We start from the raw sequence: 21610 nt of genomic DNA, 5'->3' as shown, positions 1-21610 counted from the left end.
GTTGCATTTCCATGAATTGCAATTGCAAACTTTTGCTGTTTCTGTTATTCCATTTTCCGTATTTTTTGATCAGATCGAATTGGACCTTCGTCGGGTGCAGGTTTTCTCTTAAGATAATTATTAAGTTTTTTTTTAAATAAATATTCTAGTTTTAATAAAAGTGATTTTTTTTTTAAAAAGTCTCTCAAGACCCACCAAGTAACAGAACCCTATTTTTTTCCAAAATAAAATTTTGCCTATGTTCAGCAGAATTAATGTAGGATTCCAATGGTAAAAGAATCTTTCAAATCGGTCCAGTAGTTTCGGAGCCTATTCAAGACAAAGAAACAATCAAATCTTTCCTCTTTATAATATGTAGATAGATAGATAGATTATTAAAACATGTCTTTGACTGCAGCCGTTAGCGAATAATATTTGCACATATAAACTGTAATAAACGAGCTATTATTATCATTTATCACGGTTAAGATAATATTATCATACTTTGCTAATTTTTTTGCCTCTTTAAGTTTTAACCACAGTACTTAGAGAATTATTTATTATAAATACTTTGAGTTCCTGAAAAAGACATTGGATAGATTTTGTAATGTCAGCAAAATATACGGTTCCCGGACGGTAAAAGATTGTGAGTATAACCAGTATAACGCCCAGTTTCCTACAGAATAATTCTAAAATCTCTATTGGTTATTGAGTAATCTGTGATCTGTATCTAAATATATCGGCACATATAGGTTAAAGAAAATGTCTGCACGAGTATTCCATTTTTGCAAGCCCCATAAGGACCCCGGTGACCGCGACAACAATAGAATAACAATAGATTTCCAAGAATCCGCGATCGAAGGATTAAAACAAAAGAATATTTATCGCGGGAAAATCCAATATGGCGCCGCTGTTAAAGCTCCGTGAAAAATGTTTTTCGCGCTTTGTTCTGCGATAAACACATCACATAATTTAAGTTTATCTCCCACAGTATATGAAATGCCTACATTGAACATTACTTTTGTTCGCTTTTTGCTGTCTCTAAATACTTGTTTAATGTCTTGATTTATGTCACTCCTATTTAGTTCAAGTTACAATTCTTTAATGTTCAATCAATTGTTACTAATATTTAATATTATGTATTCTGTGGTTCAATCAAAGTAGAAAAATAATACCTAGCTAGCATTCATATGGCACGGAGTATAACTTATAAAGCTTATAAGTTATAACTTATAAGTTATTAGCTTCAGAGCAAAGAGCAATTTACCAGCATACCAGTTGTCTCCTAGGACCTAGTCTTTTTAAAAATGACTAGTCCAGGAGGTTTTGACTTTTGGCCACTTAAAAGTAGCCCCAACCCACGATATTGCGTGATAGAAAATTGCATTAAAACAATACTTTGAATTGATCTATCTTTTCCAAAAATACAAGTAATATGCATGGGCGCCGGCAGGGGGGTGCCAGGTGGTGCACTTGCACCTCTTGGGAATCTCGGGATCAACAGGAATTATTGAAATAAAAAGCCGTCTGTAACCCTATTACCATGCCGTACAAATATAGTTCGTAATGTTTCGGCACTAAATGTATTCTGTTCAATAAATAAAATAAAAAAATAAAAATAAAATATATTTTTATTCAAAATGGATATCATGATACACTTTTTGAAAGTCGAACGAAGAAACTACGTTGCCTACCACCGGTTCGGGAACTACCCCGCCGAGAAGAACCGGCGTAAGAAACTCGCACGGGGCCATCTTTTGCAAAAAAAAAAATGGAAAATTACAATGTTATGGCTTACAGCTATGTAACAAAATTAAAAGAAAAGTAACCTGCATGGAGCCACCCTATTCCCAAGGTGTGCTGTCCTCGAAGAAATCATTGACTTTATAATACGCTTTAGCACACAAACGTTCTTTAACTGCTTTTTTAAATTTGTTTAAAGGTAGATTTTGAACATTTTCTGGGATTTTATTGTATGGGCGTATACATTGGCCTTTAAAGGATTTGCTTATTTTGGCTAGTCTGAACATTGGTATTGCTAACTTGTTCTTATTTCTAGTATTTACATTATGATTATCACTTTTCTTTTTGAAAATATTTATGTTCTTTCTAACATATAAGAGATTTTCCAAAATGTATTGAGATGTGACGGTCAGAATTCTTATTTCTTTAAATTTTTCTCTTAGAGATTCCAAAGACGACATCTTATAAATAGAACGAATAGCTCGCTTCTGCAGCACAAATATTGTATTAATGTCCGCCGCGTTTCCCCACAAGAGGATGCCGTAAGACATTATGCTATGAAAGTAGCTAAAGTAAACTAATCGCGCGGTCTCTACATCAGTGATTTCACGAATTTTTTTAACAGCATATGCTGCAGAACTAAGCTTATCTGCCAGTTTCGCAATATGTGGACCCCATTGTAACTTACAATCCAGCGTTATGCCTAGGAATACGGTGGTGTCTACTAAATTCATTTTCTCATCATTTTCTCATCATTTAATAGTACATTGGTTTGTACTTGCCTAACATTTGGCAAGATAAATTTTAAACATTTTGTTTTATTAGAGTTCAAAAGTAAATTATTAGCATTAAAATCACGTAAATAGACATGTCACTGTTATTCGGAAAAAGTAAAAAGAATAGGAAGAAAACTAAAACCAGCGGGGCTAAAATGGTCGCTTTGAAGAATCATGATACGAATCATAATATTATGATTCATTTTTCTAAAATCGCAAAATGCAACTCTGCTTGCAATTCATTTCTGTATTTTTTTACTGATTTGACATTTGTCAGTTCGACAGTTTTGACAATTCATTTGCTGAATTGATTGAAAAGAATTGCTAAATGTGACCATTTTAGCCCCGCTGCACCCCTTGGAAATTATTTCTGCCGGCGCCCATGAATAGGTGTTGTGTTTACTTTATGTTTAGACTTAAAATGAAGATATTAAAAGATTTTGAAACAGCGGTGTTGCCTTTTCGAGCGTTGCGACCTGCGTTGTTACTTGTTGTGCCACGTTCCCACACGTTGTGTCACAGTGCCATACACGATTGTGATACAAAGAGACGCCATATTGGCACATCATTTTGGTCTGCGGTTATGAATAATCATTATTTAATTTGACGATCTAGAAAAGTAATGTCTTTTTTTCTGTAAGTCAAGAGTCGAGAAACAAAACAGTAGGGCCTGTTTCACCACTTTCTGATAAAGTGCCGAATAGGCTATTCACAGTTTTTTATTTGATAGCGGATTCTCCATACTTCATCTGTCAAGTTAAGTAGTGGATAGCCTATTCGGCACGCGTTTGAGCGTTTTGATCGTTTTTAACATCAAATGGAACGCGGGGTGTGTGTCTTATCATGGTACGGTCAAATTTTTGGTATATGTTAAAAAAAAAAAAATACCACCTCAAATGTGATATCAAACCTTTTAAATACAAGACTTTTATTCACTTTTGGGATATTACCTATCATATTTACTTGCATGTTGCAAATAATACTGTTTGCACATCTTTTCTCTTGAAATATTCAGGGGTTTGAAGGCTGCATTACATAATTAAGACATAATGAAGCCTTTGTTAAGTTATAATAGGCTTTACTTAACGTTGATGTGGGAACGTCTTTAAAACTTAAACTACTCGGGTTATATTACAAGTATTGCTAACTTTATATTGCTACACTAATTAGTATAATGTTTTAATTATACAAAGTCACAGGCAGAGTCAAGAAGATGTGCAAGAGCATTAGTGTCAACACATTTTTTAACTGCTTTATGTCTTCTGTGTGTCGTGTATTTCGTATTAATAAGGATAGGGCCGCGCTACACCGGAATGGCACCGGCGAGGCGAGCACTTTCAGTGTCATATGATTTTAAACCTTATCTTCATTTTTGTAATACATAGTATCGCTTGAGAAGTCTACGGCCGCCCGTGGCCGCTCGTACCCGCTGGCGGCCGCGATTTCTCAAGCGATAATATGTAATTACAATTTACAATAATGAAGATAAAGTTTAAAATCATATGACACTGAAAGTGCTCGCCTCGCCGCCCGCTGCCATTCCGGTGTGGAGCGGCCCTTACGCAAAGGTCGGAGCAGAGGGCCGCTACTAGCACATACAGTATAATATCAGAGTAGACAGAATGATAGAGTATACCGACTTAGAACTGATGTTGAAATTTTTAAATTTGACGAATTATGACGAAAATCGTCGCTAGGGTTGTTAACTTGTTACCTACGAATTTAAAACTATGACATATTCGATGGACGTGTTCCTCTTTGGTCGTATTGTTGTTTGTGTTTTGGCACATGCGATTAAAATTGTCAGAATCCAATTTTGAAATCTTTATTTTAAATATTAAAAAATAAATTATATCAGCCAGCGCGAGGCACATTCCGCTTATAATCCACTAATCCTAGTGAAACCCGACGAATTTGACAGATATTGAAACCTCGCCGTCTCTTTGCAGTCGAACTACTGGTCCTTATGTCTACTGTGATAATATAATCTCACCAAAATTCTTCATTTTGCACATGTCAGAATATTGACAGGAACGTTGTCAAACGTCGAACATAACTTTTTGCTTACTGTCTATGCTGGTGCTGGCTCTAGCGTAAAAGCATTGCAGTAATGTTAACAGTAACAAATAATTATTGCTAAATCATTTTAAAAGGTATACTACTGTATCTCCTTACACTTTTCAACTATTTCGTTAAACTCGTGATTAAATGACTACAAACTGTCAAAGGGACAAAGGTTGAATTAATTCGTAGCTACCCGTAAGCCGTAATACGGAATTGCCGAAACTATTCCAATATCTGCGGGATATTCTATTGGGATTTGAAATTATTACTCCTAAGTTCTACAGTCTACTATACTCCACTCGGGCTAACTTGTCGCTAGCGGTCATTGACTCCCTGTCAAAAACTTGTAATTTTCCATATAAACCGCGATTGACAATGAAGTGTCAGATATTGTTTATCGTGGTTTTGTATGGAAAATGACAAGTTTTTGACAGGGAGGCAATGACCGCTAGCGACAAGTTAGCCCGAGTGGAGTTTAGATGACGTCCGTAACTCCGTTGCGTCAAAATACTTTTCTGAGGGCCGCGCTACACCGGAATGGCAGCGGCGAGGCGAGCACTTCAAGCGATATTATGTATTACTTTAAGAGGATACACCAGGGGCGAGAGAAAATAGGTATTTGAAAATGTATTGCTGTCTCACCAATCTCAAGTCTCCCACCGCAGAGCGCGATAGAGACAACACGACAAAAGTTCTAATAAAAGAACAGAAAATCTTCGATTCGTTGTCCGCTGATTCCTTCTGCAAAACTTAACCGATTTAAGTACTTTTTTCATTAAGAATTAAAGCAAGGCTTGAGCTGTGTTCCTATGTTTTATTTTTTTTTGTATATTCGAGCCAGTTTTGTTTTCTGGGTGTTTGAACACAGAGGAAAATCTGGCCATTTTTTGGGTTTTTGGACGTTCTTATCTTTTTTAATAATAAAATTATGAAAAAAAAAGAAAACATAGGGACATGCTAATAGTGGCCATAGATATTCAGGAAAAAAATCATAACTCTACCGGCATTATCCAGGGAGGAAACAAGGGACAGCGTTTGTATGGGAAAACAGCGGTGTGGACTCCTCATAATGAAGATAAAGTTTAAAATCAAATGACACTGAAAGTGCTCGCCTCGCCGCTGCTATTCCAGTGTAGCGCGGCCTTATTACTTATCTAATTACTTATCTAATTACTTAGTGATTATAATAAAATTCAAAGGATTAATTTATTACAAAGTGTATGATTTTTAACCAACTTATAAAAGGCGGTACTTATTTGTGAATAATTAAATGTTTGTGTTAAAAAAAGCGTAAAAAGTGACTTATGTAATACCTCATTTTAATTGCGATTTTGAATAAATGCATCATGATGATCAAGGAATTCCGCAATTATTTATGAATATATAATTACACAGTTTTTGTTCTTACAGAAACCACAAAATGTGACAAAAACTCAAGCCTAATGTTTTGTTTGGCCTTGTTGCGCAAATACAAGGAAGACGAGACAGATCTATTTCAAAACTGCGACAGTTCTTGACTTTATTGAGGTCAAAGAATCAAGTCGCGAACAAATATAGAGGTAATATATTACTGCAGTGTTTTCACGCTAGACGGCAGCACTAGCACAGACAGTAAACTAAGTTTTGTTCGACGTTTGACAACTTTTCTGTCAATATTCTGTAATGACGTGTGCATTATTATTAGTACTAGCTTTTTGACCGAGCTTTGCTCGGTATTCGATAAGACGAGGAGGTTATATATTCGGCTGTGGATTTTTTTTTGTATGTTCGACCACTGCTCCGCCGTTTGTGAACCGATTTTCAAAATTTTTGTTTTGTTATATTAGGTTTCACTCCAATTTGGTCCCATTTTCATTAAAGTGGTGATCTGATGATGGGATCCATGAGTAATCGAGGGAACTCCTCAAAATTTATATGGAAAAATATGGTGATTTTGGTTTTATGAGAAGCATCCTAAGCATATGCTACCAAAACGCAAGATTTTGCACCAAGGTATACTATGCTTCCGAAGATACTAAGAGAACTCCGGATTCCTTATAGATACAAGTTTGGGGGTTTAGGCGTTGTTTTAAGAACTGAAAGCATATGCTACTATGCAAATTACATTCATCATCATCATCATCATCATCACTTCCATGTCAGGGTCACCAATGTCACAACTCACATGGTTGTATAATATGGATTCAATATACATACAACACCATAAAATATCATCAGTCATCACGTTATGTCCCTATTTATTTAGTACATTTCAAAGCGATTTTAATACAAAAAAAACAAGTTCAAGTACCACAAAATTGAACATAAGTAACAAATTCAACCTTTACTCCAGAGCGTAAGGCACACATTTGGGTTGGACTGAAGGAAACGGGGCACTATGGAAAAAAGACTTAGAAAAAATTTTCGTCAAAATTTTAACCTCTTATAGCCACCCTTTTTGAATATACCAATCGATAGGGGGCGCCAAGGGGAGCAAAAAAGCTCAGATAAACTTTTCTCAAAAATCAACCCCTGTCGAATGACAGGCCGAAATGTGACCCTTGTTAGTATGGTGGTACTTAGAAAAATTTGGCTAAGGCTTAGGAACCTACGTCAATTAAATGTTGGTGACATGGGTTAAGGAGGATTGTTTTGGGTGAGAAAAACTCCTACTTACGAACCTTACTACTATACTATACTTACCTACTTGGAAACGTCCACCGCCAGTAAACTCTCCGTTTAGAAGAAATTTGCATTTGAGATTTTCGTAATCTTCAGATAAGATCATCTGTTTTCTGATGTTCACGAAGTATTTTTAAGGCATCTCAAGGCTGTGATGAGTGGGTCTTACTTAACTACTCAGCCACGGATACCGAAGGGGGACCCAGCCCCCCCTACAGGGTGTTGCCAGTTCCAAAAGTTTCAAATATTCTGTCAGAGAACTAAAGATTCAGCTATCTGGTACCGACTTCAAAATGATGAAGATTGAGTACAGAAATAGTTGAGGTTTAGCCGAATTCGGAAAAAGGCACTATTAGATAGGAAAAATTATTTAATACTTTTTAGTTCATATTATAAGGATGTTATTATTGTTTTTACCTTGGAAGTCGGTTTTAATTTTTTGTTAAAAATAATAATCTAAAAATGATTCCTAGCTAGATTGATTTATCGCCCCCGAAACCTCCTATATATTAAATTTCATGAAAATCGTTGGAGCCGATTCCGAGATTTCAAAATATTAAAATTAAGTCGGGTTTTCCTTCCTGACTCTCTAACTCCAGAATGCACGAACCGATTTCCACAGTTTTGCATTCGTTGGAAAGGTCTCGGACTCCGTGAGGTCTATAAAAAAATAATCAGAAAGAACTTCAAGAGAAAAGCAGGAAAACAGGGAAAATCGTTTTATGACAAAACAACATATTTTGCCGGGACAGCTAGTCACTGCATAGAATTTAAATATAGTAGCTTCCCGCTATTTGTCCCTAATCCCTATGTAATTCAGCGAGCAGAACCGCCAGATCAGCTAATACTTACTCTATCTCTGTCTTATGGGTCTCAGGGGTTCCCAATCTTTTTCAGCCTGCGGCGCACTTATAAGTCAAATATTTTGTCACGGCGCCCTTCTTTACCTAGATATTACAAAGAGATACATAAATAAACACCTATAACGATTATAGTTAAAGTTAAAGAAATATTTTAATTATAAATTTATTTTATAATATTAATTGTATTTTGTGGTTATGGATAATCGACTCACGGCGCGGCGGGGCGCCCCTCTTGTCTTTCCACGGCGCACCAGGGCGCCGCAGCGCACAGTTTGGGAACCCACAGTAAAAATAGACAAGGGACAATTATTCGAAACACTTTTGTTTCATCTCTTAAACTTATATAATTCGTCGTATTTACTTTACAGTAATACGCTCCGTCCATTCTTTAAGTTTAAGATCGCGATCGGAACATTCTCATTTATCTGATTACCCCTATGTGAGTGCCCCTATGTGAAATCTCTGTTAGATCATAATCCCTAATTGGTAGCAGCGTCTCGACGGATTTTAGTAGTTTAGGCTAAATCAGTTTTGTCAATCGAAAAATTTGCACCCCGGGTGCCCCGGGCGCTACGGAATAAACATGACGTCTGATGTCATGTTAAAGTTAAATACACACATTGTTTTGACACAACGTGCGAGTATAACGAAAAACAAAATGGAAATGTTTATTAATGCCTATCCTGAAAGGTTTTTTCATATACATGTATTTTTACGTAAAAGTATTCAAAATGATGTAAATATTTATTTTCAAGTAATGCTTAAAAAAGGCAAACAGATCTAAGTAGAATAACCAAGAAACAGATATTAGTCTAAACTTTTTAAGTTCATATCATATTTAACTTAAGAGGATACACCAGGGGCTAGAGAAATGAAAAAAAAGCACGTGTAATATCTATAGCTGTCTCCCTTACCTCAAGCCTATACCGCAGAACGCGATAGAGACAACTGCAGAAAATCCAGAAAATCAACGATTCGTTGTCCCCTGATTCCTTCTCCAAAACTTAACCGATTTAAGTACTTTTTTCATTAAAGATTAAAAAAAAGCTTGAGCTGTGTTCCTATGTTTTGCTTTTTTTTGTATAATCTAGCCAAATCTGTTTTCTGGACGTTTGAACACAGCGGAAAATCTGGCCATTTTTTTGGGTTTTTGAACGTTCATATCTTATTTAATAATTAAATTATGAAAAAAAAGAAAACATAGGGACATCGTATTAGTGGTCGTAGATATTCAGGAAAAAAATTATAACTCTAGTAGCATTATCCAGGGAGGAAACAGGGGACAACGTTTGTATGGAAAAAAGGGCGGTGTGGACTCCTCTTAAGAGTTCAATGTTTGTTTTTTTTTTTTTAAGTTTTAAGTTAAAAACTGTAAGGATCTGAATAAAAGGCTTTATTATTATTATTATTATTATTATTATTATTATTAATGCTTAAAAAATATTCAATATTAAATTATTTTAGATTAATTAGTAATTACTTATATAAGAAATGCAAATAGGAAGTTTTTCAGTATTTTTAGGATTTTTTTGTCTTTCAGCGCGGCGCTGCTACTTTCACAGTGAACTCTCTACAACTACAAGGAACACATACACACCCTAAAGTACACCTTGTATAATATGTCTATTTTAAAAATTATTAATAATATTTAATAAAATAAAAAATTAAGGGAGGCTCTCATACAAAAAACAATTTTGGCCTATTTTTTCTCTATAACGGTACGGAACCCTTCGTGCGCGAATCCGACTCGCACTTGGCCGTTTATTTCTGAATTACAAAATAAGTAACAACGTTTACTAATTTGTTGCAACAAATTGATAAGAAAATTATATGGATAAACGAGCAAGCTTATAAACTGATGCAAAGGGCCTGATATTACACGTACCGAGTACCGAGTAGAGTGGCGAGACAGTGCCCTCGGCCGAGTACATTCATATTAAACATGCCGAGTGCATTGTGATTAGTATTAACAATGTATGTAAATACAATTATATACTGTAAGTTGTAACAAACAATCATTATCGCGGAAAAACGAGACACAATAGCTTATCTATTGTTATCGTGGCCGGATGTGGCCGCTTTGGGAGTCATGAATTAAGGGGCCCCGTGCCATCGAAATTCCCATACATACGTAATACCAAAATAATTTTCTCATACGAAAATATTTAACATGTTTGAGTTATTTTTTAGCTTAAAATAGTAATTACCTAGGTTCCTGCGTAAAAATTTACTACAGAATATTTAAATACTAAAAAATATTTTTTAGTGTTTAAATATTTTGTAGTAAATTTAGGCGTTGGTGGTGTAATGGTCAGCATAGTTGCCTTCCAAGCAGTTGATCCGGGTTCGATTCCCGGCCAACGCACATTTTTGTCAATCTTTAAAAAAATCTCTACAGAGAGCTCTTTTTTAAGATTTTTTTTATATTAACCCGTCGATCGGGGAAAAACGAGACACAATAGAATTTCTATTCTCGGTCACCGGTGCAAAAGTGCAATAGATCATTGCACTTTTTTTCAAAACCGTCGACAAAAAATTTTTGTCAAAACCGCCGATTCGATTGTGATGAAAATTGGAAGCGAGATAATGTGAGTCCCGGAAGTACGTGGAATAGTTTTTATCCCGAGAAAAAGCCCATGCGAGGCCCGAATTTCGGCACAAAATGCAGGTAAAAAATATTTTCCAAAAACATCCAAATACTTTTTCATTTTCTTGATGTTTTGTACTTTTTACTCTTATAGTTACTAAGTTTTGTATGTCATGTTTATTTTGGTGCAATGAAGTATTTTCATTCATTTCATTCATTCATTTGTACAAGTCATTATTAAGTATTTTCATCCAAATATTTCACTTCTTTTCACGACGACAACTGGAACGATGGTGCGCCCTCTATCTAAATGACTGATCTTCATGATTAATGGCTGACAGTTATAGCCGAAATGAGGTGATAGGTCCATTCAGTGAATCCGGAATCATCTGTTGTAAATGGAGCTTAAACCTGCTGATTCATCATCATCATGACAGGTAAACATAATAATAATAACTAGAGATCCCCCAGTGGTCGAAATTCGACCTTAGTTTCAACAACATTAGGACTACTACCTATATTTTGTAAAAAGATATTGACTTTATCATATTTTTTTCAACTCTTGTCTCTGGGGCTCAGCTAATCTCAGACTGGCCGTCTGGCATTGTCAAATAGTATCTAAGATTTAATAAGGGGTTTTTGGGAGAATGTGAAAGAGTGATGTTGTGTTTTTATATTATTTTCCTAAAATTGTATTATCTGGGTTTTTAATGTGTAATATTGGTAGGATATTAACCATTAAATATTCGTTATCGTGCACAAGTGTTGGAAAGTGATGTAGTAACCAGAAACGTGCTCTTTTGTGTTCCCTCCAAAACTCCATCAAAAGTTTCAGTAAAGCGTCCTACCACTTTACTGAATCGACCGACTTGACTTCTTGACTGTATTGACTTTATACTTAGACTTTGACTAGACTTTGGACCTGACTGACCTGATGATAATATATAAAAAATTGTATTAAAGAATATTGTTTTCCCGCCATAATATTATACTCGACACTGGCCATGGTTATAGCCGAAGTGCCATTATATGAAAAAAAAAAAAGATTTAATAAAAAAAACTATAATTAATTTTCAATTTGTCACCTTGTTGTCAACAGACTTCAACCATAAATAAAAGAGTATAATTCTTATGTATGTCACTCAAAAATCTGTCATTTTCCTAGTGTGTATGTTGTAGTGTGTGTAATGTTTTATTTGTTAAAAAAATGTATGATAAAAGCATAATTTCAAAATAATATTAGATTGATGCATTCCTTCACCATATAAACTATGACTGTGTTTCATTCACCTATGTTTCCCCATTTTTCGTCAAAAGGGATACAAACTTTTTGGCTCACGTATTAATATATAGATAATAACTAGTTGTCCCGGCAAATGTTGTTTTGCCATAAAGACCCATAAGACAGAGATGAGTAAGTATTTGCTGATCTGGCGGTTCTGCTCGCTGAATTACATAAGGACAAATAGCGGGAAGCTAATTTATTTAAATTCTATGTAGTGATTAGCTGTCCCGGCAAATGTTGTTTTGCCATAAAATGATTTTCCCTGTTTTCCTGCTTTTCTCTTGAATTTTTTTCTATAGACCTCACGGAGCCCAAGACCTTTCCAACGAATGCGAAACCGTGGAAATCGGTTCGTGCATTCTGGAGTTAGAGAGTCAGGAAGGAAAACCCGACTTAATTTTAATATATTAGATTGTGATCGTGCGTTCTGAGTTATAGCGTCAGGAAGGAAAACCCGACTAATTTTTATATATTAGATAACTCCTACCCGGTTTCGGTAACGGTGGCCAGTTTCTATGAGGCCAAGGCCAGCTACGGAGAGGTAATTTTATAGTGCCCAAGTATTTGCGCAGTGCAAAAGAGCACTTTCTATTCCTTTACTCTCATAGCCCAGTGGAACAAACGACCGGCACGACTGGCGAGGGACCGGCAGCCGGCTTTTAGCATGCCCATGCGAAATCCTTTGATAATATACTGTTTACGTTATTCCAATCCAGTAATCCAATCCGAACGGGTATAATTATAATGAACAGGAATGTAACTCAGTCCATTCCAGTACCTGTTAACAATATTCCAGTAGCAATCCAGAGCTGGATTGGATTACTGGATTGGAATTATGTAAGCTGGCCATTACTAACTTTTACCAGCGGCTTTGCAGGCATTCTTATAGTATTCCTGAAATAAATTTCATACAAACTTCCAACCCCCTTTTTACCCCCTTTCAAGTCCCCTGAGAGTCCATGCATGGACACACGGAGTACAGATACACAGACACTTCATACATTATTAGTACTTAGATCGCGATTAGTCGGTATTACATGATATAAGATTAATTGTTGGCTTTTGTAAAGATATTAAGGTGTTCTCTTTTTCGAATCTCCAGTTTTGCTGAGCGATCATAAAGCTGTACGCGGCCCATATACAATATACATACTATTGTTATGATTTTTTGTGGTTGTTTTTTTTTTTATGAAATAAGGGGGGCAAACGAGCAAACGGGTCACCTGATGGAAAGCAACTTCCGTCGCCCATGGACACTCGCAGCATCAGAAGAGCTGCAGGTGCGTTGCCGGCCTTTTAAGAGGGAATAGGATATTAGGGGAGGGTAGGGATGGGAAGGGAAGGGAAAAGGAGAGGATAGGGAAGGGAATTGGGCCTCCGGTAAACTTACTCACTCGGCGAAACACAGCGCAAGCGCTGTTTCACGCCGGTTTTCTGTGAGAACGTGGTATTTCTTCGGTCGAGCCGGCCCATTCGTGCCGAAGCATGGCTCTCCCACGTATAAACGGTAATACGGTTGTGGCGCGGACGTACGTATTTCGTACTTTAATCGCTTCTTGTTTTGCAAAATATTAGTATCACATACATAGGTAATAGGTATGTACTATGTTTAGACATGAATCTCATATATATATTCGTCTATCGCAGTACTTGAGAATTGAGACATATTGAGATACAGCCCGGTAACAGAGTGACGGACGAACAGATGGACAGAGTACAGACTGACAACTTCATCAAAATAAATCTTAGGGCTCCAATTTTATCCCTTGGTTACGAAACTCTAAAAAGTAGAGATCTAATATTATATTGTTGTAAGTATAATGCAATAAATAATAATGTTGTATAAATCATTATAATTTATACAACATTATTGCAGATATTTCTTTGTGAAATTTCCACTTTTTCGCCTTTGTGCTACACTTTAATCAAAATAAACTAATAACCTCCCTTTGTCTCTCGTTTTAATCTCGTTAACATGTCAATATGGCTGAAGCGATAATAAAAATATTGTAAGGCAAATAGATTTTTATTTTCCATTTTTAAATCAGTAAGGATTTTTAATTTTAGTATTTTTTTTATTTTATTTTAAGATTCAAGTATTTCGCTATTTCGGCATCCAAAGAAGGTATTCATTTGTTGTAGACGTAGGTATTTACTATTTAATGTACCTCTGGAGTCTGGATCCACTAAACCGATTTTTTAAATTATTTTACCGATATAAAGCTATTTGTGAAAATAGGCTATATTTTGTTTATGTTTATTACATGTAAAATCTGCATTTCAAAATTTTGTATACATAATGCATGTTATTTTAAAACCGGGGAGTACTTGAAATATGATAGAAGATCAAGATTTGTAAATTATTGTATGTCAGTATTATTTCATGTAAGTTTCACCGCAAAACTAGTTATTTGAATTTAACGCAATTTACAAGTCGTGTACTAGAGGAGTGACGGTAACTATACTGAGTTCTTAGCAACTGACAACGAACTTATCTAACTCTAGAACTTGTGTATGCTAAAGCACAGAATATATATTAGTAGTACCAAGCTAAAGTTAGTTTTGCAACTTGCAAGTTACGGCCAAGAATACATAAAGTGAACATTAATGAAATACGTATTAAGACCTTAAGCGGGCTCCACACTCGCGGCGCGAAAGCCCGCGAAGGCCGCGAACCGCAGGTGTGGAGGGAGCCGCGAAGGCTTCGCATTTGCGCTTCGCGCCTTTCCCCGTCCGGTGCCGGTTTTTTGGCCCGCGACCAAGGGGTCGCGAAGCGCGAACGCGAACATCATCCACACTAGCTTTTATTCGCAGTCGCACACAATGTTAGAGCAGCAGCAACAGTGAACTCAACGTTCATTTTACACAAATGCGCGAATGTAAATGCGAAGATTGCGACTGTAGAGGGCCGTATTTGTTTGCGTCGTGTTCACGGCGCGTAGCACCCGTGAATTGCGGCCGCAATTCGCGCCGCGCCGCGAGTGTGGAGAGGGCTATAGATTTAGGCCCAATTCCACCGTCTATTACAGCTTATTAAAATGTCATATCGTCTTCTCTTTCATTCATATTATGAAAAACATATGAAACGTGGTACTAAGTCGAGCATTAACTTTAACAGTCGTCGGTGAAATTGGGCTTTAGGAAGGTTCGATATAGTTTAGGGGGGACCGCCAATACATCGAGTGACCCGCGGGGCTAAAATGGTCACATTTAGCAATTCCTCTCAATCAATTCAGCAAATGCATTGTCAAAACTGTCAAACTGACAAATGTCAAATCAGTACAAAAATACAGAAATGAATTGCAAGCAGAGTTGCATTTTGCGATTTTAGAAAAATGAATCATATTATGATTCATATCATGATTCTTCAAAGCGACCATTTTAGCCCCGCCGATCGGACTCGTGTTGTGCACTTGTGCAGCACCATCCACTACACAATAGTATTATAAATTATAATATACATATTATTATTACTTATATATTACTATGTTTTCACGCAAGAGGCAGCACCAGCACAGACAGAAAATAAAAAAATTTGTTCGACGTTTGAAAAAAATTGTCAATATTCTGATGTGACGTGTGCAACATGTGACAGGCGGGGATACTGACCACTATACTACCGAAGAAAATTTTATACGTGGGAGAGCCATGCTTCGGCACGAATGGGCCGGCTCGACCGGAGAAATACCACGTTCTCACAGAAAACCGGCGTGAAACAGCGCTTGCGCTGTGTTTCGCCGAGTGAGTGAGTTTACCGGAGGCCCAAACCCCTACCCTATTCCCTTCCCTACCCTCCCCTATTCTCTTCCCTTCCCATCCTTACCCTTCCCTATTACCCTGTTCCCTCTTAAAAGGCCGGCAACGCACTTGCAGCTCTTCTGATACTGCGAGTATCCATGGGCGACGGCAGTTGCTTTCCATCAGGTGACCCGTTTGCTCGTTTGCCCCCTTATTTAATAAAAAAAAAAAAAAAACATGTCGGAGTTTGGTCGTATTTACTGTATGTGCTACTGTGCTAGCAGCGCCCTCTGCGCCAACATTTGCGTTATATTCCTACTAGAATATACCGTACCCAAAGGGTAAATACGAGACCCTATTATTGAGACTTCTATGTCTGTTTGTTCGTCTGTCTGTCTGTCTGTCTCCAGACTGCATCTCAAGAACCGCTATAGCTAGACTTCTGAAATTTTCACAGATTGTGTATTTCTAATTCTATTGCCGCTATAACAACAAATATTAAAAATAAAATAAGAGAAACGTAATTTTTTGGCCTTTTTTGCTCGTAATCAGTAATGGCAACTGCTAGACATTTGAAATTTCACAGCATCCTTAATTATATTTGTTCTTTAATAATTATTTTTATTTTATTTTAGCGGAAAACAAAACAGTAATTAAGTGATAATAATATGAATAAACACCTAGCAAGAAGATACACAATTAAATTAATAATAATATTAAAATAAAATAAATATTTAAGGGGGGCTCCCATACAAGAAACACAATTTTTGCCTACTTTCGCTCTAGAACGGTACGGAACCCCGACTCGCACTTGGCCGATTTTTGCTTTTTTTTTTTCCCAATTTTTCTCCTAACGCAATTCCGTCAGCAAAATTCTAGCTGATATCGAACAAGAAATTTAGCTTCACAGTTTCAACACTATAAAAGAACTTTAACTATAAACTGACGAACAAAAAGTGCGATTCTATAAAACGGTTCCCGAATATTTTATATTTAAATTTTAGCTTAGCTCGGTGGAAAAGTTAAAGCTTTACCGCACAGTAAGTAGTTTTTAAACTTTGCTGTGTTAACTCAAGCTGTTACAAATAACCGAAGTTAAAAACCCGACGACAAATTATATGCTACCTGGATGGATTATAACCTACGAATAATAAAAACTATTATTCGTAGATTATAACAATCTTTTAATGCATCATTAATAATGATTTATGATTAGATCAGTAGTTTAGGCGCTACAATGGGAATGGGCGTTTTTTGAGCACCAGCACCGGCACCAGCGCTATCGTCCCATTGCCGGTCGGTGCCGGTAAGTGAAAAAGCGAGCCATGCATTTTTATACATTTTTGCCTCCCCGGCACTGGTGCCGGGCCGGCTAGTCGAAAAACGCTCAATAATTTATCCCTTTCTTTATGTGTTAAGCCGGGTCCAGACGAGTGTAACGTGTAATGTAGTTCACCGTGTAATGTAATGAATTCTACGTGTGGACGGCAGTACGAGCATTACATGTAACGCTCGGGGTTTATCCATCGGCTGTCGGTTTTCGCGCGAGCACAAAGGCTCGTTTGGACAATTCGCTTTGAGTTCGTGTGCCGTCCACACTGTTGACGCTAAATTACACGTAATCTTACATTACACGTTACACTCGTCTGGACCCGGCTTTAAGTTATATGACAGTTTCCAGACTATTTTCGCAGTCATAATAATATTATTATTCAGTTAATTTAATAAATTCAATAATTGACTTCAATACGATGTCAATATTTTTGTAACAAAAAGTAATTTTTTTGTAATGTTTTTACAGTGCAAATGTTGCCACTTGCCCGTCTCTAGCTAGAAGCTAAATTTTCTGCTTATTATGCAGAAAAATTACCATAACTTACTGTAATAACTTATAAATAGATAAAACAAGCGTAAGTGGGAACATTTTTCTGAGAAAAGTTGCTTGGATCAGCGTCGATGTAACATTATTGAGACGTCGCAGCCTTAAACAGCTGCCTCCCCAGAGATTCTAAAAAAGTTGCCAAAATTAAATATAATGCAAACAACGACCACTATAATATTAAAATCTGGTAATAGATGTAAGGCTCGTAGTACAAGTGAAAAGCTTCATGTGCTGTCGACTTTACCTACCTACTTTTCTCATATATAATTCATACCTACTTTTCTCATATATAAAGAGAATGAGAAAAGTATGAATTGTAGTAGGTAAAGTAAACTTGCCCCCCCCCCCCCCCTGCGCCATCGGCTGACGACGCCCTTGCTCACACGTCTCAGCTAGACGTGGCGTGAAAAATAATTTGTTTTTTGAGTGGTAGTTGATTGCTGTCTTATATTACATTTTAGATTAAAAAGCTGTTTCAAGAATCAGATATAATAATTATTACTAATCTATTGATAACTCATTTGTTGAAATTGGACCAGTCATTTCGGGTTAAAAATGCAAGTGCCACAAAATTCATTTCTGTCCTGTGGTCCTGTAGTCCTGTCCATGGATGCAATATCTGCAGATGGTACGTCGTTGTATTTCACTTTTTAGTATCTGTGAAGTTAATCGCCTGCCGCGGGGTAGTCGGAAATTGTTTAAGCTGCTATAATTTATTTCTAGTCTTTTAATGGAAAAGTAATAAGCGCTTCCGTTTGTAAGAGTTGTTAGCCATAACCAGTGTTGCCACCTTTATTTTTTGCAAATAAAATACATTGGCTACTTTAGGTGAGAAAAGAACAGTACACAGTATAAAAATAAAGTACAATTTATAAAATTATCTGTATAAATAAAAATGAATTCTGTACTTTGTTAGTTTCTTTAAAACTCGAGAGATAGGTGATACGAGGTTCATCGGGTCATCTAGTTTGAAATAAAGTATTTTTGCGTACTTACTTTATTATTTTCATAAAGCACAAAGTACAATTGCCTGAAATAACGTACAATACTTTATTTGTAATAAAGTACTGGTGGCAACCCTAGCCATAACGATTTAGAATGTTGCAGTTTCTATTGTTATTGGAACGTAGTTCCTTATCGAGCGTTGCGCCTTGCGGGGGCTAGACTGATAAAGTTGTAACGACACTTTTTTATTAGTACCTGCATGGTAGGGGCAGAGGGCGTTCATAGTTAAGTTTTTTATTATTATTTAAAATATTTACTATTCTAATAATCCAATGTCTGCTGCCCCTGCTGTTTTGTTTTCACTTCTGCCGGCACTTTAGGAGTGAGAGTTGAGAGTGGAGCGATTTGAAGTAATAGTCACATTCAGTACATTTATTTTTCGAAACAACAAATTTTTATGCTTTTCTTCTACATAAAACACAAAATGTCGTAATACAAATTAACATATATTTGTACAATAACGTCGAATAACCTGAATATTTATGGAGGATTTGGTTACATCAGTGTGTTGCAATTGTTGCATTTGAAGACGATTTGCAAAGAATTTGCATTTGCTTGGAGCGTTGCGTCATGTCACAAGTCACAACTCACCAGTCAAAACAGCACCAGGGAAAATATATGTATTCTTATTCTTAAATATGGAGCCTTTCCATGTTGGTCTTTAATCCTTCGATCGTGGATTCTTGGAAATCCATTGTGTCTCGCTCACCGTTGAGCTTATGGCCTATGGGGCTTGATGGGTTAATGGACAATATACAGATACGACACAAACATGTGAGGCTAGAGATTAGAGAAGCATTCCTCTATAAACAGCGGTTCTCAAGCTTTTTTGGTGCCGGAATCCTTTTGAAAAGCAAAATTTTTGACGAAACCCCAAAATAAAAAGAAGTGGATTAATCATAATGTATTTTAAGTTCATGTTAGTGCCTGATGATATTTTTAAATAAGAGGGCGTCCACAAATTACGTGAGGTGTTTTTTTATTTTATTTTTTGACTCCCCCTTCCTCTCCTGGTGAGATTTCGTGATATTTTATTCAACCCCCGACAAATATTACGTGAGATTTTTCAAAATGTGGGTTTCCATACGTAAACGTTTGGTTGGACCGTCAGTAGATTTTCTTTCGAGCAAATTTGTGAATGATCTTAAGATTACGCTTACGATTAAATCTTAAGCATACTGGATGAAATGGACCAAAATCGTATTATTTTATTGAGGAAAATTAATTACATGAGATTTGCCGAGACCCCCCTAAGGGAACACTCTTTGTAAATAAATAATAATAAATAAAATATCTTTTTATTCAAAATACTCGTAGGACTATCATGAATATACTTTTTGAACGTCGTAGAATAAACGTTCGGAAACTAACCAGGCGAGAAGAACCGGCGTAAGAAACTCGCAAGTTGCCATCTTTTAATAAAAAGATGGAAAATTACAATTTAAAAATTGTTATTTTCTAAAATTATAATTTAATAATAAGGGTGTGTTTTTTGCATATTATATGCGTTAATTAGTGTATTTCGTACACACTAGGGCATACAAGTTACAGGATATGACGAGTTCAAATTATTTGAATTATGTATGTAGCATGATTTATAAAAACGAAGGAGTTACATTTTACAAAGTTGTGTATTGTAAAAGTTTACAAAGAACATAATGTGGCCCTAAAACCACAGGGTCCCCAGCTAAGGGCTTTACATTAGCCACAAGGGCACTAAAGTTTAAAATTAGTCGTATAATCTTTTAGCGGTTACAAAAGTTTATTATTATAATTTATACCTAACCATTATAACCTTATATGCTTCTTATTGTCAGAATTCAGAAACTTTGAAAAGGCTATAGAAAATTGCAGCTACATGGATTGGCATGCTGCATCTGGGGTCATGCTAAAAACTATAATTGGGGCCCAATTTTACGTCAAAAATGCAGAAACGCCATTATTTTTGGCCAAGCTGTGCGAAGTTACAGGCAATATCTAGTTGTAAATAAGCACAGGAGTGTGCATCCGGCGGGAATGCGCACAGCGCAGTATTGACGCGCTATTAAAACACATTTTGCTTTTTGTTTAGCTCCAGCCTCCACGTTGAAGCAAAATAGAGTGTAGTGTGGCCATAATCGTGCAATATTTTGGCGCGAGACTGATATATACGTTCTAACGCTGACATCTTGTAAGTTGTAACGTGTTAAAGGGGTGACAGACGTGCGTGTAAGTACGGACTTGTGGCTCGACGATCTTAATCGCCTGTGTGTCAGCAAAGAGCCGCGAGCCTGGGGCATGGTAATCCAGTGTGAGCGATTCTCGTGTGTCAGTTCGCGAACTTAAAACCCGCGTACTTTAAGTTCGTACGTCTATCAGGCACTTCACCGACGCGATCCGAGTAAGTTCGCGAACTTAAAACCCGCGTGCTTTAAGTTCGTACGTCTATCAGGCCTTTTACTTATAAGACAGTCTTTTCACATTTCTCAGCCACACCAATAAAATTATACACGACATCATCTACACCAAAACCGTGTAAAGAAAATTTTAGATAGTATCTGAAATATCTACTTTGTGTTTAATAACAACATGAGGCAGGGTAAAAACTTAATTTGAAACAAGGGCGGAGTACTATTATATTATATTCTGTGATATGGGTAATGTTTGCTTTAGTTTGTTCAATATTGTTTCGTTATTAAATTCGTTAGAAATAGAGATAATAGTTTCAATGGTTCGAACAAACACTTTACATTATTTTACGCATGAACTTTTAACAAATTAACACAATATAGAGAAAATACGTGAATTTTATTAATTTTACTAATTGTAATACAAAACAACTTCATAACACCAAAATTAGTTTATCGCACAAGAGTCGTACACATTTTATTCGGTATATATAGTAAAAACTACCCTATGATCTTTTCTTGGACTCATATTATATCCACGCTTTTCACTAAATCTGGCCCAATCCAGTAAAAATTGGTCCAGCTGTTAAGGCGTGAAGAGCTAACAGACAGACACACATAGAAGAAGATTGAGAGCAAC

The 21610-nt window shown here is 36.4% G+C and overlaps 1 protein-coding gene and 1 non-coding gene across 3 annotated transcripts in view; both read left to right on the top strand.

The window, feature by feature from the left end:
* LOC121729373 overlaps positions 1-21610 on the top strand; it is a 170213-nt gene that overhangs the window by 35339 nt on the left and 113264 nt on the right. The window lies entirely within an intron of this gene.
* Positions 10380-10451, top strand: Trnag-ucc. Its single transcript has one exon. It is a non-coding gene; the product is annotated as a tRNA-Gly (tRNA).

The sequence above is a fragment of the Aricia agestis genome, chromosome 8 (assembly GCF_905147365.1).
Source record: "Aricia agestis chromosome 8, ilAriAges1.1, whole genome shotgun sequence".
NCBI lineage: Eukaryota > Metazoa > Arthropoda > Insecta > Lepidoptera > Lycaenidae > Aricia > Aricia agestis.
This window is presented reverse-complemented; position numbering and strand designations above follow the sequence as displayed.